Here is a 15,257-nt window from a genome sequence, read left to right on the forward strand (position 1 = left end):
CACCAAATGTCCAAATTATAAAACTTCTGTTTCCCACCCCCACCATCCACTTATTCCATTCTTTCCAAAAAGTGTCTGATAACTTGATTTCCACACTTGATCTTAGCCAAAAGGCCAAGAAACAATTGATAACTTGATTTCCCATGCAGCTTGCCTACATGGAAAAAAATGCATTGATCAGACCAACAAAAATATTCAGGATGTCTAATGATTATTTTTCAAGCTAAAAATGTATACACAGGGGCCCTGATTATGATAGTGTGCAGCAAGTCTAGAGGGAGATCACCTCTGGACCTCCATGTACGTTTGAGGCTACTAGCTGAGTACAGAAGGAGTGCCCCAATGAGAAAGCCCACGGTGGTCCATTATGAGTGGCAGGTAGAAAAATTCGAGAGATAGATGTCACACAGACTGTACTTTTAAGAGATGTAAATCACACACGGTTATGGGTTGAATTGTGCCCCCCGAAGGTGTGTTGAAGCCCTACCCCCAGTACCTCAAAATGTGATCTTATTGGGAAATAGGGTCATTGTAGATGCTAATTTAAAAGGAGGCAATATTGGGGGCACCTGGGTGGCTCAGTGGGTTAAGCCTCTGCCTTCGGCCCAGGTCATGATCTCAGGGTCCTGGGATCGAGCCCCGCATCGGGCTCTCTGCTTGGCAGGGAGCCTGCTTCCCCCTATCTCTCTGCCTGCCTCTCTGCCTACTTATGATCTCTGTTTCTGTCAAATAAATTAAAAAAAAAAATTTAAAAGGAGGCAATATTGGAATAGGGTAGGCCCTTAATCCAACATGACTGGTGTTCTTATAAGTAGAGGAAAATTTGGATACAGACAGAGATGCAGAGGGAAGACCGCCGCGTAAAGATGAAGGCCAAGACTGGAGTGACGCTGTCACAAGCAGGGACCATTAGAAGCCAGAAGAGACAAAGAAGGATCCCTCCCCAGAGACTTCAGCGGGAAGACAGACCTGCTGACACCTTGATTTTGAACTTCTAGAATTGTCAAAGAGTAAGTTTCCTTTTTGTAAAGCCACCCAGTTTGTTTGGTAACTTGCTACAACATCCCTAGGCAATATATAATACACAATGTTTTTGCTTTTTTTTGATTAGCAATAATCGCGCCTCGGATAAACCTCATTGGCTATGATACTGCCACTGCGCAAAGCTTGTTTTTGCTTTTTTTTAAAAAAGATTTTATTTACTTATTTGACAGAGAGAGAGATCACAAATAGGCAGAGAGACAGGCAGAGAGAGAGGAGGAAGCAGGCTCCCTGCTGAGCAGAGAGCCCAATGCGGGCCTCGATCCCAAGACCCTGAGATCATGACCTGCGCTGAAGGCAGAGGCTTTAACCCACTGAACCACCCACGTGCCCCTATAATACACGTTTTTAAGAAAGAGAGTACCTAATGCCTTCAGGAGCCCATGGTGTCTGAAGTGAAGCAGTCCAAGAGGAGATAATCTATCAGAACTGGGGCTGGTCCAAGGAGAACTATGAGGATAAGAAGGTTTGAGACAGAGAAGTTGATAAAGTCCCCTCTTAGAAGTAAAATCTCAGAGCAAGAACTCATCTGAGCTTCCATTTATTGTGACTGGATGGAAGAAGGGAACCAGGAATTGGAACTTAAAAATTAATAATATCTGGGGTGTGTGTGTGTGTGTGTGTGTGTGTGTGTGTAATTAGCAGGTGAAATCCTTAAGAGCTACAGAAGTAGCAAGAGAGAGTAGATGGGAGGGACTTTGGTCCTGAGATTTAGGTAATTGGGAAGACTTAGTCCCTCCATCTCTCAAGCCAGAAATCTACCCAGCCTCTATTTTTCCCTTTCCTTCACTTTCTCATTCCCACATAGGAAATCCTGGATGGATTACTTCCAAATATATTTCTTTTACCACATTTCTGTCCTTTGCTCACCATTTCCCTTAGTCCCTTGTACCATCATTTGCCTGGACAACACAACCACCTTCTAATTGGTCTCCCCACTTTCAGTCTTCCTTCTTTAATCCATTCTGCACTTGATAGCAAAAGTGATCTTCTTAAAACAAAAATCTCGTTATATAATTCCCCTGCTTAAAATCATCCATTCACTGAGAATAAAACCTCAACTTTTTATAATGCCTTATAAAGTATTTTTCTACTGTATCCTTCCTCTCTCTCTCTCTCTCTCTCCTGTTCCTTGGTTCTAGCTGCACTGTTCTTCCTTCAGTTTCTTCACCTGGTGCTCTTGCCCACTACAGGGCCTTTGCACTTACTCTTTTAAACTGGACTCTCCTACCTGCAACAGCATGCCTAGCTATTTCGTATCCTCAGTTTCAGCTTAAATGACTCCTTGGAGAGGCCCCGGGACTGGAAGTTGAGGGGAGAGTTAGAACCATTTGCTGGGAAGGGGAATTTTTTTTTTTTTCATTTCATTTTATTTTATTTCTTTTCAGTGTTTCAGAATTCATTGTTTATGCACCACACCCAGTGCTCCATGCAATTCGTGCCCTCCATAATACCCACCACCAGGCTCCCCCAACCTCCCCCTCCCCGCCCCTCCAAAACCCTCAGTTTGTTTCTCAGAGTCCACAGTCTCTCATGGTTTGTCTCCCCCTCCGATTTCCCCCAACTCCCTTCTCTCCATCTCCCCATGTCCTCCATGTTATTTCTTATGCTCCACAAGTAAGCAAAACCATATGATACTTGACTCTCTCTGCTTGACTTATTTCACTCACCATAATCTCTTCCAGTCCTGTCCATGTTGATACAAAAGTTGGGTATTCATCCTTCCTGATGGAGGCATAATACTCCATAGTATATATGGGACCATATCTTCTTTATCCATCCGTCCATTGAAGGGAATCTTAGTTCTTTCCACAGTTTGTCAACTGAAGAGGAATTTTTTTCAAACATGCATATGATAGTGAATTTTATGCGTCTACCTGACTGGATCAGAGGATGCTTAGATATCTGGTCAAACATTATTTCTGGACATGCCTAAGAGAGTGTTTCTGGATCCGTTTAGTATTTTTTATTATTATTATTGTTGTTGTTGTTGTTGTTATTATTATTGTTATTACTTTAAGTGGACTCCATAGCCAGTGTGGCACTCAATGTGGGGCTGGAAACCATGACCCTGAGATCAAGACCTGACCTGAGGTCAACAGTCAGATAGTTAAACAGCTGAGCCACCCAGAGCCCCTGGATCAGATTTGTATTTGAACTGGCAGACTCATGACCTCCCTAAGGTGGCTACACATCATCCACTCTGTAGAGGACTGAATAGAACAAAAGTCAGAAGAAGGAGGAATTTTCCCCTTTCTCTCGGCCTCGTTTCTGCAGCTGAGATCTCTCTTCTCATCTTCTGCCTAGGATTTACATCATCAGCTCCCCTGGTTCTCAAGCCTCAGATTGAATTACAGCACCGGCTTTCCTGGGTCTGCAGCCTGCAGATGGCAGATGGTGGGACTTCTCAGCCTCCGTAATTGCGTGAGCTGATTCCTCTTACTAAATCTCCTTTTATATCCTGGTGGTTCTGTTTCTCTGGAGAAGCCAGGCTAATACAATGCAGGAAGGATAATTTCGCTCAATAAGACAGTAGCTGTATTTGCAATCCAAAATCCTGGAGGAAAACATTATACTTCAGTAATGTTCATTGGGGCATTATTTAAATAGCAGGAAAGTTAAATAGTCTCTTGGCTACAAGTGGAGAAAAGGGTCTACTTACTAATAGTCACCATGTGGAACTTTTAAAACAATCAAAAAAGATATGGAGAAGCAAATCTCAGTGTGATCTTTATCTGTGGTGTGAATCTGTCAGATAGAAGGTCAAGTGCGTGTGTGTATTTGCATGTGTTTTGTCTTTGCAACTTAATGAAATAACAAATTTGTTTTTGGTTAATGACAATATTGTGCAAAACTCCCAATGAACCCTAAAGTTTGAGGTTTCCCAAAAAATGCAACTGGATTCAGAGGATTTTCGTGGCCCAAATGCACAGTGAATACCTCGGCCCGGGGGTTAGGGGGTAAGGTGGGGGACTAGTGGCTCTAAGACGGCCTAAAGCAGTGGTTCTCAGAATGTGCTCTCTGGACCAGCAGAAGCAGCAAACCCTCAAGCCCCATCTCGGACCTAATAAATCAGAAACTCTGGAGGGGTCAGTGGGAACGCAGAGACCAGCAATCTGGGTTCTCACACTTTCTCTAAGTCATTCTGACGCATGCTAACTTTTGAGAATTAGTGGCCAAAGCCCTACTCTTGTTACCAGTTCTGTTTCCAGAGATCTGCCCAAGGGGTGAAATTCTGTTCTTGAGCAATGGAGGTCGTCTCCTTGTGGATGCTGACCAAGTTGAACAGCCCCACATTCCCTTCACCTTGGACATGCCCCAAATCTTGCCAGGCGTGGTGAGATTCTGTGCCCCATACCTCCCCAGATTTGGTCAGGGATCCCTTCCTTTCTTTCCCCACTGGGTTCTAGGAGGATGAGAGTCAGTAATAAGTTTGCTTTGCTTTAGATGTGTTTCTGGAGAAAAACCCAGTTATTTAGGGTGACGAGCTGCTTTTGACACCTCCTCTACAAGTAGAAAACTAGTTCTTAGTGGCGCCTGGGTGGCTCAGTGGGTTAAAGCCACTGCCTTCGGCTCAGGTCATGATCCCACGGTCCTGGGATCGAGACCCACATCAGGCTCTCCATTCTGCGGGGAACCTGCTTCCGCCTCTCTCTCGCTCTCTCTCTCTGCTGGCCTCTCTGCCTACTTGTGATCTCTGTCTGTCAAATAAATAAATAAAATCTTAAAAAAAAAAAAAAAGAAAGAAAACTAGTTCTTAGTCTAATACACTCCCTGTATTAGGACCTGCATGAGCTGGAACAAAACCGCTCTAGAGTTCCTGCGGCTGAAACAGAGACACATTCCACTCCTGTTATATTTTGTAACAAAGGAAAGCGCAGAACCCCAGAGGGCAGCAGTCTCTGAGGTTACCGAGTTTGTAAATGACAGACCTCAGACTAGCCCCCCAGGTTTGCGGCTTCTAATTTCAGACGGAAATGGCTGTCCTCAATTCAATTCAATTCTGATTTCCAGACTTCCTCAACTTGGGAGCAGGGCCAATGTGAATACTGGGGCAGTTTTCTATGATCAGAGAAGTGCTGCTGAGGGGTGCGGGTGAAAAGCACAACCGGAGCCAAGCCCTGACTCCAGGTTCGGGGCGGCATCTACCAGGAGGGACACCTTCATGAATTTGAAAGCCCTGCTGGGGACTCTTCCAATCCTCATGTCGGAGCCACACCTGAGACCAATTCAATCAAAAGCTCTGAGAATAGGGACTGCCATGCATGTTTATCTATTAACCTTCATCAGGTGATTTGAATACACTATCAGTGTGAAGAACCACTGCTCAAAATTATTTCCAAGCTTCCTTTACCATGCTATTTCTTTTTAAATTGTATTTATTTGAGGGGCACCTGGGTGGCTCAGTTGGTTAAGTATCTGCCTTCGGCTCGGGTCGTGGTCCCAGGGTCCTGGTATCAAGCCCCATGTGGGGCTCCTTGCTCAGCGGGGACCCTGCTTCTCCCTCTGCCTGCCGCACCCCCTGCTTGTGCTCTCCCTCTCTCTCTGTCAAATAATAAATAAAATCTTTTAAAAAAATAAATTGTATTTATTTGAGAGAGAAAGCAAGCACAGAGAGGGAGAAGCAGGCTCTTCTCTGAGGAGAGAGCCCGATGCAGGGCTTGATCCCTGGGCCCTGAGATCATGAACTGAGCCGAACGCAGAGGCTTAACCAACTGAGCGGTGATTTTTTTAAAATTGAGGCTCAAGGTGGCATATTGCATTATATCAGTTTCAGGTGTACAACATAATGATTCGCTATTTGTATATATTACAAAGTGGTCACCATAATGATCTAGTGAACATCCATCACCATACATAGTTAAAGAATTTTTTTCTCTTGACCATACTATTATTTAAGTATCTAATCTTAACCTTGTCATCGAGGAGACACTAGAGATATGTTCAATAATTGAAGTTAATATAATCTGGGCATCACACAAAAGAGCCCTGGTTGATGAAATTAAATATTTCATCCAACACTGCGCCATCAACACCATCGTGTATTCATAGGAGCTTAGTAGCGAGTCTGTTTCAGGGATAAAGACTATCTCTATTTCTATACCTAAAGATGGACTACTGGAAACTGAAAAACTGAGCCCCTGATTTTGTAAAGCAATGAGATTTGGGAGTCATTGAGGATCAGTTTCTCCTTGTCCTGGCTTTCTAGTCATGGCCCATAAAGTAAGAACTTCCATGATCTTGGAACTATTGGATAGAAGCTTCCGCCTTCCTTCTCTTGCTGACACCTTCCACAGGGGGATTGCTAGAAGAGTGTTGAGCTATTGGCATCGATCTTTTCTCAACTAGCCTGTCCAGGGATAGACATCTGACCTCAGATGACAAGCACAAGGGCATCCCTGGCCTCTCGAGGGTTCTCCCTCTGTGTGCAGCTCAGAAAAGAACAGGAAGTCTGACTTAGTCACAGGTGCTGGAAGCCTACTCTAGTCCAGCTTTACTGGCAATAAATTTTGATCTTCATTTGACTTCTGGGTCTATCTTTGAACTGAAAGAATAAGGAGTAATTAGTCCACTAGAGCAAAAGAATAAGACTAATTACTCTACTGGAGCCCTGGCATGTGAAGCTCCATGACCAAAATGACCAGCATGACTGCCCTATTTGTGGGGTTTCCAGTGAAGTCGTCCTACAGGGTTGATACCTTCGCTGAACCTTATTGCTGCAACTTTCACTCAAACCAACTGGTTTTGGCTGAGAGGAAATTTGGATCAGGAGAGTCTAGGAAGTATTGGTCATCCTCACTGTACTCTTGTGTTGATGACCTGAGGCCGATTCATTCAGTAGAAGGCTACTTTTGACAGGTTTTGTAATAATTCTAGGATAAACGCAGCCAGAATTCAGGATTGGTAGAGTCAGGATTGTATAGGAATCTTCATAACATTTACAGGCTGAGTTTCATTGTTATTCTTGCTCTGTTGGAAAGACGTAGTGGCTACCATTCTTAGAAAAGGGCTGGGTGGGGCGCCTGGGTGGCTCAGTGGGTTAATGCCTCTGCCTTTGGCTCAGGTCATTTGGCTCTGGTCATGATCCCAAGATCCTGGGATCCAGCCCTGCATCGGGCTCTCTGCTCAGCAGGGAGCCTGCTTCCCTTCCTCTCTCTCTGCCTGCCTCTCTGCCTACTTGTGATCTCTGTCTGTCAAAATAAATAAATAAAATCTTAAAAAAAAAAAAAGAAAAGGGCTGTGTTACAGAAGTTTTGGGTTTATTGATAAGGACAACTAATTTAATCTTTTTTGTGCTAAGATGTTTCCAGTTGTCAAATAAACTTTTGTTGGCTGAGTAATCTTATAATCATTGCTACCATGGGGCTTAGGGTACTCACTACCCATAAACTAGTAGAATATTAATTGAACTTTGTGCCCAGATCCATAAGGTGAGAATTTTAAAATCATATATAACAAACCTAGATGATCTAGGTACAGAAATACGTTGAATTAAAGATATTGCCTTGGTTCTGAAAGCCACAAATTGGTACTTAAAATAGCGATTCACTTTTCTTCTTGAGAAACTGACATGTCTCTAATGCTTAACAGTGGGCTCAAGTTTGGATCTTATGATGGAGTTCAATTTCCTCATTTTTTGAATTCTGAGGACTTCACTCTGAAGAAAATTGAATGTTTTCAGCCACAATAATTGGTTAAAAGACATTTCAGGGAAGAGAATATATTGATAGAACTACATAGTCAAAGATTTAGGTAAATTTATGGGCAAAAGACTCTTTAATGTCCTCGGCGTGCATGATTAATAATTTAGAGTCAAATTTAGGGGCACTCCACCTAGAGAGAATTACATTATCCAATTTCTGTTAGGTTATCCTGAAGTGTAAGCAGCAAGCTCATTAAAAATAAATGAGGTAATCAGACAAATTCTATGACTATGCGTGAGCTCCTCATTAATGTTTCACTAGACAGCATTAAGAAAGGACTAAATAGACTGCACTAGATTTGGAAGTAATAAATGGATTTCAAAAGCAAAGCAACTTAATGACCTTCCAGTAAACATGAAGACTTGAAACAGAAAGGATGAAGGAGTTTAGAATTCTATCAGCCACACTTTCTGGCTGCATCTACAATGGAAAACATCCAATGGAGTATAATCAATTAGCTGCTTAATTTGTTGAATCAAGAGGCCAGGTTTAAATATTATTTTGGAGCTTGAAATCACTGATGGGAGTGTCATTAACAGGTTAAAGTGCCTAGTTCAACACTATTGACATTTTGGCCTGGATAATTCTCCACGCTAGGGTGTGTGTCCTGTGTTTTGGAGGTTCAGCAGCAACCCCGACCTCTACTCACTAGATGCCAGTAATGTTGCTCAGTCGTGACAACCAAAAATGACTCCAGACATTGCCTGATGTCCCCTGACGTTTGTACCCCACGCTAGTGACAGGAGCCATACCTGTTACACAGAGGCAGTGAACTCCCAGAATACAAATAGGACCTTTCCAATCAGAGAGGGAGGTTCGACGCAGCATTAAATGTGAGGATTAACTTGCAATTATTTGGTCAACCTGGATTTCACAGACAATTAAACTAGTTAATTCAGATCAAAATTTCTTCTCCGAGAGTTGACTTACCAAGATCGGCAGCAACTCAGTTAGGAATCTAAGTGCTAGGTATGTGTTTTATTTTGACTTCAGGTTTCCAGCCTGGAAATACCTCAAGTTCAAGGATTAGGACTAAAAAGCAGATGGGTCTGTGCTCATCAGAATGATTCTGGTTCTTGGGCCTTGTTACTGTGCACACACACATCCGCCTGCGAGGATTCCTTCTGCTGGCTCTGGAGACCTGGTCCTTGTTCTGCCAGTTGTTCTACACTGCCCTTCCCCCACCCCCTGCCTGCCTAAGCAGGCAGAGCAGCCCAGCTTGGTTTACCAGATAGCTTGATAATTAAATGTATGTGCTTTAGGGCCAGATAAAACTGTGTTTGGTTTTTTTAAACATTTTTTAAAAGATTTTATTTATTTATTTGACAGACAGAGATCATGGGTAGGCAGAGAGGCAGGCAGAAAGAGAGGAAGGGAAGCAGGCTCCCTGCTGAGCAGAGAGCCTGATGCGGGGCTCCATCCCAGGACACTGGGATCATGACCTGAGCTGAAGGCAGAGGCTTTAACCCACTGAGCCACCCAGGCGCCCTCTGTGTTTGGTTTTTGACTCCATGATTTATCAGTCTGTCATCATGAAAAAAAAAAAACGAAGATCAGTCATAATAATACTCCCCAATTAGGTGTGGCAGTTCCATGAACTGGATAGGGCATTAACGCTTCTGCCGAAAAGAGAGACCTGACCACAGTGATAAAATAGAGAAGGGTCAATTTTTTATGTAGAAGCTGAGATGAAGGCAGTCCTGAGCTGGTATGGATGCTGGTGGTTGTCATCAGGAACCAATGCACTTCCTTTATTTCTGCTCCGCAATCTTCTGTGACCTGTTTCCAACCACCAGGTTAAAAGACAGCTGTTGGATGATTTCCTCACTCCCAGCAGAAGGGAAAGGCCAAAAGAGTAAAGGAATTTTTTGGAAAGTGCTTCTCAGTGAGTTATTTTTATTCTTATTGGCCACATGGGTGAGAGACAGGTACAGTTGTCCCCAGGAATTCAAGTCAAATATTTCCTCTTAGAGTTCAGGAAACTCAAATCTTCAACATACAAGGCTTTATTTGCTTTATTTGGAATGATAGAGGTGGGGACACATACAATAGGGCACACAAACACTGCTATTATTGGGGGGAAATAAAGGAAAATGTTACATTCATTGATCAGTTAATGTCCTCAGCACTTTAAGTGGAACACCCAATAAAAATGTATTTTCATCTATGTGAGAGAAATGCAAATTATTTGACAGTTATTTGAAGTTTAGAATAATTGGGACTTTTTTCTTTTCCCAGTGCCATAGTAATGCTAAAAGTATAACACTTAATGAGTACTGATACTATTCATCAAAAAGTACCATTCCTTCTATTTTTCTCCAACTATAGAAAGAGAAATCTGTGTCTGTGTATTAATGTTTAATGATTCATTGTCTGATCTCAGGCTTGTATTTTGCCCTTTTGAAAGAAAATGCTAATTAAGTAATGAATAAGGTATCATGGAATTTCCTAAGTATGTACTACTCAGAATAGTTGTAAATCTGTGTTTTATAAAACATAGAATAAGTGTGGCAGACATCTATCCAAAGTCATTCTCTTCACCACCTACACTACTTTCTTTCTTCCTTGGTAGCTAAACCCTGATTTTGTTCAAGTATTTACTTTCTCACATACTCCAGCCCAGGAGGGAATCACTGATTCATTACTATAAACCAGTTGTTGTAATTCCATTACTCTTGCTAATGATTGGTGTAAGCATGGGCACGTGGTACCCAGTTAGTCAGCTGGGAGTTTCTTCCCTGAAGAGACACAGATGAGAACTTGCCCTTCCCAGGGTTTGGATGTTGTAATGTGAAGACACAATGGAGCCATTTTGTGGTAGCAGAGAAGGACATTGTTGATATACTTTTGAATGGCATAACAGAAAGTTGGAAGGTGCCCAGACCTTGATAACATCCTAGAGCTTCTGAACTAACCCTGAACCACCCTAAGTTTTTACGATAAAAATTTACTATTTAAACTCCATGTTGGTAGGTGTTTTGTTATTTGCATCTTGACTGTTGAATGACGTAAGAGGCTTTGCTGTGGTCTCTTATGTGTTAGCTGCCTATACAATATGTTGCCCATTGTTTCCTATTAACAGAACCATGATTGTATTCTTAGTAGCAGCTGACCATATTTCCCAGCTTCCCTTGAAGCTAGGGCTCAACTGAGATGTAAACAAATTGATGGGTGTGCCTTCTAGGATTGCTTCCTAACAGGCACTAACTCAGTCTAGATGCTCTTTCTTTTCCCTTTTCTCTTTCCTCCCTTTTCTTGCCAGGAATTTGGATGTAAAGGGTGGTACTCTAATAACCAAATTTGACTCTGGTAGACTTTAAGGATGAAAGACACATACAAATGCTGGTAGGGAAGGAAGAAAGAAGGAGCTGTGGTCTCTGATCGACAATGGAAATGCCCTCCCAGCATGGGACTATCAACCTCTGGACTTTTTGTTTAAAGCCATTCTTATTCAGGATGACTAATATACGCAACCAAACCCAATCCTGACTGTTGCAGCTATTGAATGGAATTAGAAGTGATACTTTTTGGAAGAAATTAAGAGAGAAGCAGAAGTCTTATTTCTTAGAAGAATTTTTTTCAAACTTAAAAATTGCCAATGAGTAATTTTGAAAGATCAAAGAGCCTCTCAAATTGTATTTAATAATTCTATTATATATATTTTTACACAATTATCCTAAAAAATATTTTCTTTTGAAGCTGATTGAGAAAGCAAGGAATAGAGACCATTAGAATGCTTGTTACTATATTTCTTTGAATGCCCAGAAAAGAGTCCAAAACTGTGTCACCAAATTCATTCAGGCTGCACATATTTATTGAGTAATAAAATAAGAGAGGCACTGTGTTGGGCACCGTGTGTGTGTGTGTGTGTGTGTGTGTGTGTGTGTGTGTGTGTGTGTATGAGAGGGAGAGAGAGAGAGAATGAGGGGCAGAGAGAGAAAGAGAAAGAATCAGATGTAGACCATACATTTACAGTTTTTGTTTTCTTTCTTATATCCTTTTCATGTTCTCTGTAAAGAACATTCATTTTTTAGTCAGAAAAAAAAAACTGTAAAATATTTTATTGTTAAAAAAATGTAGTTGTTGGGGCGCCTAGGTGGCTCAGTGGGTTAAAGCCTCTGCCTTCGGCTCAGGTCATGATCCCAGAGTCCTGGGATAGAGACCTGCATCGGGCTCTCTGCTCCGCAGGGAGCCTGCTTCCTCCTCTCCCTCTCTGCCTCTCTGCCTATTTGTGATCTCTGTCTGTCAAATAAATAAATAAAAATCTTTTAAAAATAAAAAAATAGAAAAGATCTTATTTTTAAAAAAATGTAGTTGTTATAAGCAAGGAATTTGGAGCCAAAGTCCTCTACCCATTATGTCCTGGGAATTCTTAGCTTTCTGCATTTCTCTTCTGTGACTGCTTAAAATTCTTTAGTTGATCAGAGTGGCTTCAGTTGCAGGTTTTAACCTGTTAAAATGCAGATTTAGTGGAAGTCAGTAATTCTTAATCAGGAATACTCATGGTCTTTTAAGAGGTAAATATTCCTATTCCCTTCCTAGCAATGCTGATTCACTGTCTGGAGTAGAACCAAAGCAGGTGAATTTTTCCTCCCCGTGTGATGCTGATGTGTACCATGGGCTGAGAACCATTGCTTTAGGTTGTGATCAGTTATTTGAGCCTTTGTATAAATGGGGAGGGCAGTCAGCATGGGAGAGAAGCACAGAAGCCTCCAACTTCACCCTTCTCCCAGGACCTTGCACTAAGATTACAAAGAAACAAAATATATGAAAACATATCCTTTAAGTATTCAACTTATTGAGACAATGAAATAGGGACTCCCTTGTCTCAAAAAGGTAGAAGGCAACAAGGAGAAAGAGAAAGTTTGGCTCTTCAGATACACAGCACGAAATCAACTTGAATGTGTCTCATTTTTGAACTTAAATCAGGACCAAAGTTCAGGAGAGGGTCACTGGAGACAAATCCAGAGGGTGTTATCCGGGTGTCTCCAGATAGCATTAAAAATGGGGAGATGGTGTTAAACAGAGGACACTGCTTCTTTAGGCGATTTAAGGGACCCAGCTGGGGATCATCACAGCTTCAACACAGAGCCAAAGTCTGCTCCAGGGTTTGCATAAATGACTGTCACTATGAATGGCATGTATACATGCCAGGATGGATCCTAATCTCCATCTTTGTTTATCACCTACAAAGGAAGATAACTGTAGGAATCATTTTTCTCCCTCATATCTTGCCAGAACAAAAGAAGATCCATCAGCGACCCTAAATAGCCGGGGTTGTTTATCCTGGTAATTTTTTGAAAGCTCTTAAAGCTCTCTGCATTCCATGGTGTTACAGTAATTTCTTCCTCAATTCTTAATTAGAGTATTACTACTTGAAAAATGAACGTATTTTTATTGCACGTAGAGTGATAATAAATCTTATAAATTTAAACCAGGAACCAAAGACCCACTGAATTAGGAGGAAATCAAAGGGCTATAAAATGTATCTCATCATTTTCCCCTGGGCAATCTGATTATTCCTGTGTCAGCCGCTGCCTGCTTTCTTGTCCTGGTGGGCTGAAGGAGGCGGATATTCAAGATGAGGCATCACATTCTATATTCTTCATTATACAGATGGAATTTTGATGTTTACAAATGTTTAATGCATCGATGACGAAAAGATCTTTTTTTAAAAAAACAAGATTTTATTCATTAGAGAGAGAGGGAGAAAGGGAGAGAGAGCGGGGGTGGGGGGAGGAGCAGGGGGGAAAGAATCTTAAGCAGAGTCTGTGTTGAGCACAGACCCCAACGTGGGGCTCCATTCCATGACCCCTGAGATCATGACCTGAGCTGAAACCAAGAGTCAGACACTTAAACTGTGCCACCCAGGCACCCTGAAAAGACTTTTATGAAGGTCTTCGTTTGTTTATCAGCTTCTAGGACTTATCCTCTTGGATTTAGTCAGAAAGATTTATCCAAGTAAAGAATTGTTTTAAAAATCAAAAATTAAAGGCAACTAAAGAACTTCCTAAACTAAACATGATGAAAATCAGAATTTCTTGTAGGCATCAAGATGAATTCTTTGGTGCCTGGGTAAGTTTATTTAATTTCCTTTACCTATCCCTGGAAATAAAAGAGAATCACTTCAGAGAAAAGAGGCCACTATCAATTCTATCCAGAGAAGTAAATACCATATTAGGTATTCTTACAGCATAGAGCATTGTAGTATTGCTAATAGATGAATATTTCACATTAGCTTCAGTAAAAACTAAAATCCTGGAAGTACCAAGTTAAGTACTTAAAACAATCACAGAAACGCTTTTTTTGTTTAGCGCAAGAAAAAAAGACTTTGTGTTATATACTTCCAGGGAATAATGGAAATGGTGGTTCTTTCTTTGGAGGAATAAAATGTAGTTTCTCCAAAGACAATTTTTCCCCCACAAAAGAGGAGCGAAGAACAGGCTGTAGTCTTAAAATAAATCATCAAACACTAATACCCAGTTACAGGTTTTATTACTGTAATCACAAAAGGCCAAAGACTAATATCATTTCCTATAACAGCTGCGGCCAGTTAACAATCATTTAGCAAAGACCACGTTCCAAGAACACACACCAAAATAACATCATCTGCCAGAAGAAATAGTACTCTGCAGTCTCCATCAGCAATCCTGAACCGTGGCAGTTATAAATAACCTCACTTAGCCCACACGGCCGCCTGTGTCTGAGAAGCAAGCTCTGCTCCCCTAGATCGACCTTCGGAACAATGATACCCAACCTCAATGACACATTAGAAACCACTGACATACTTTCTTTGTATTTGTTCACCCAAAACTGTCAAGCCTGGCTCTTCCTGAAGCTGCGGATAATTTCTAGTTTTCAAGATGATATCAGGTTATGTTCCCTCCCCCACCCCAACCAAGTAAGTAGGTGTGTTCCTAAGTCACTCTACCTCGTGCTCTGCGTGCCTAGCACAATGCTGGGCACATGGGTCACTGACAGTGCGGATTAGCCAGAGTGGGTATCCGATGCCACATGAAGGATAGGGACCCTACTTGAATCCTCATTGGCTCCAAACCAAGGAATTTATGTCTCATCCATTCCAGTTTCTGCAAGTTATAATGAAACACCTTCAGAAGCTCATGAAAGGGAGAGAAATCTTGATCTACCCCTGCTGGTTGTACCCTTCTCATTTGCTCTCTTTTTTCTTCCCTTCCTTCTTTCATTTATGCTCATCTCCTCTTCCCCTTCCTTTCCATTGACGCCTGTAAGCCTTTCTTTTAGGGTATTGAGCTAGTTACCGAGGCATATATGAAGAAATGTGTTCTTTTGCCCACAACCTGCTCAGAGGAGCTCCAAGTTTGGTGAGCTACCATTCATAACAACGACAGCTCCATCTGTTGCACGTGGACGTCATTCCCACTGTGTCTTATGCATGGTGGTATTCGATCTTTGCAGCGATCTTGAGAGGAGGTCATTTGACAACCCCGTTTTACAGATAGGAAAAAGAGCTCAGAGTGGTTAATTAACTCG

General features: G+C 41.8%; 1 pseudogene; it reads right to left on the bottom strand.

The window, feature by feature from the left end:
* Positions 1-1,019: 1,019 nt before the first annotated feature.
* On the bottom strand, positions 1,020-1,168 carry LOC123955830 (annotated as a pseudogene).
* Positions 1,169-15,257: the final 14,089 nt, after the last annotated feature.

The sequence above is a fragment of the Meles meles genome, chromosome 13 (assembly GCF_922984935.1).
Source record: "Meles meles chromosome 13, mMelMel3.1 paternal haplotype, whole genome shotgun sequence".
Classification (NCBI taxonomy): Eukaryota; Metazoa; Chordata; class Mammalia; order Carnivora; family Mustelidae; genus Meles; species Meles meles.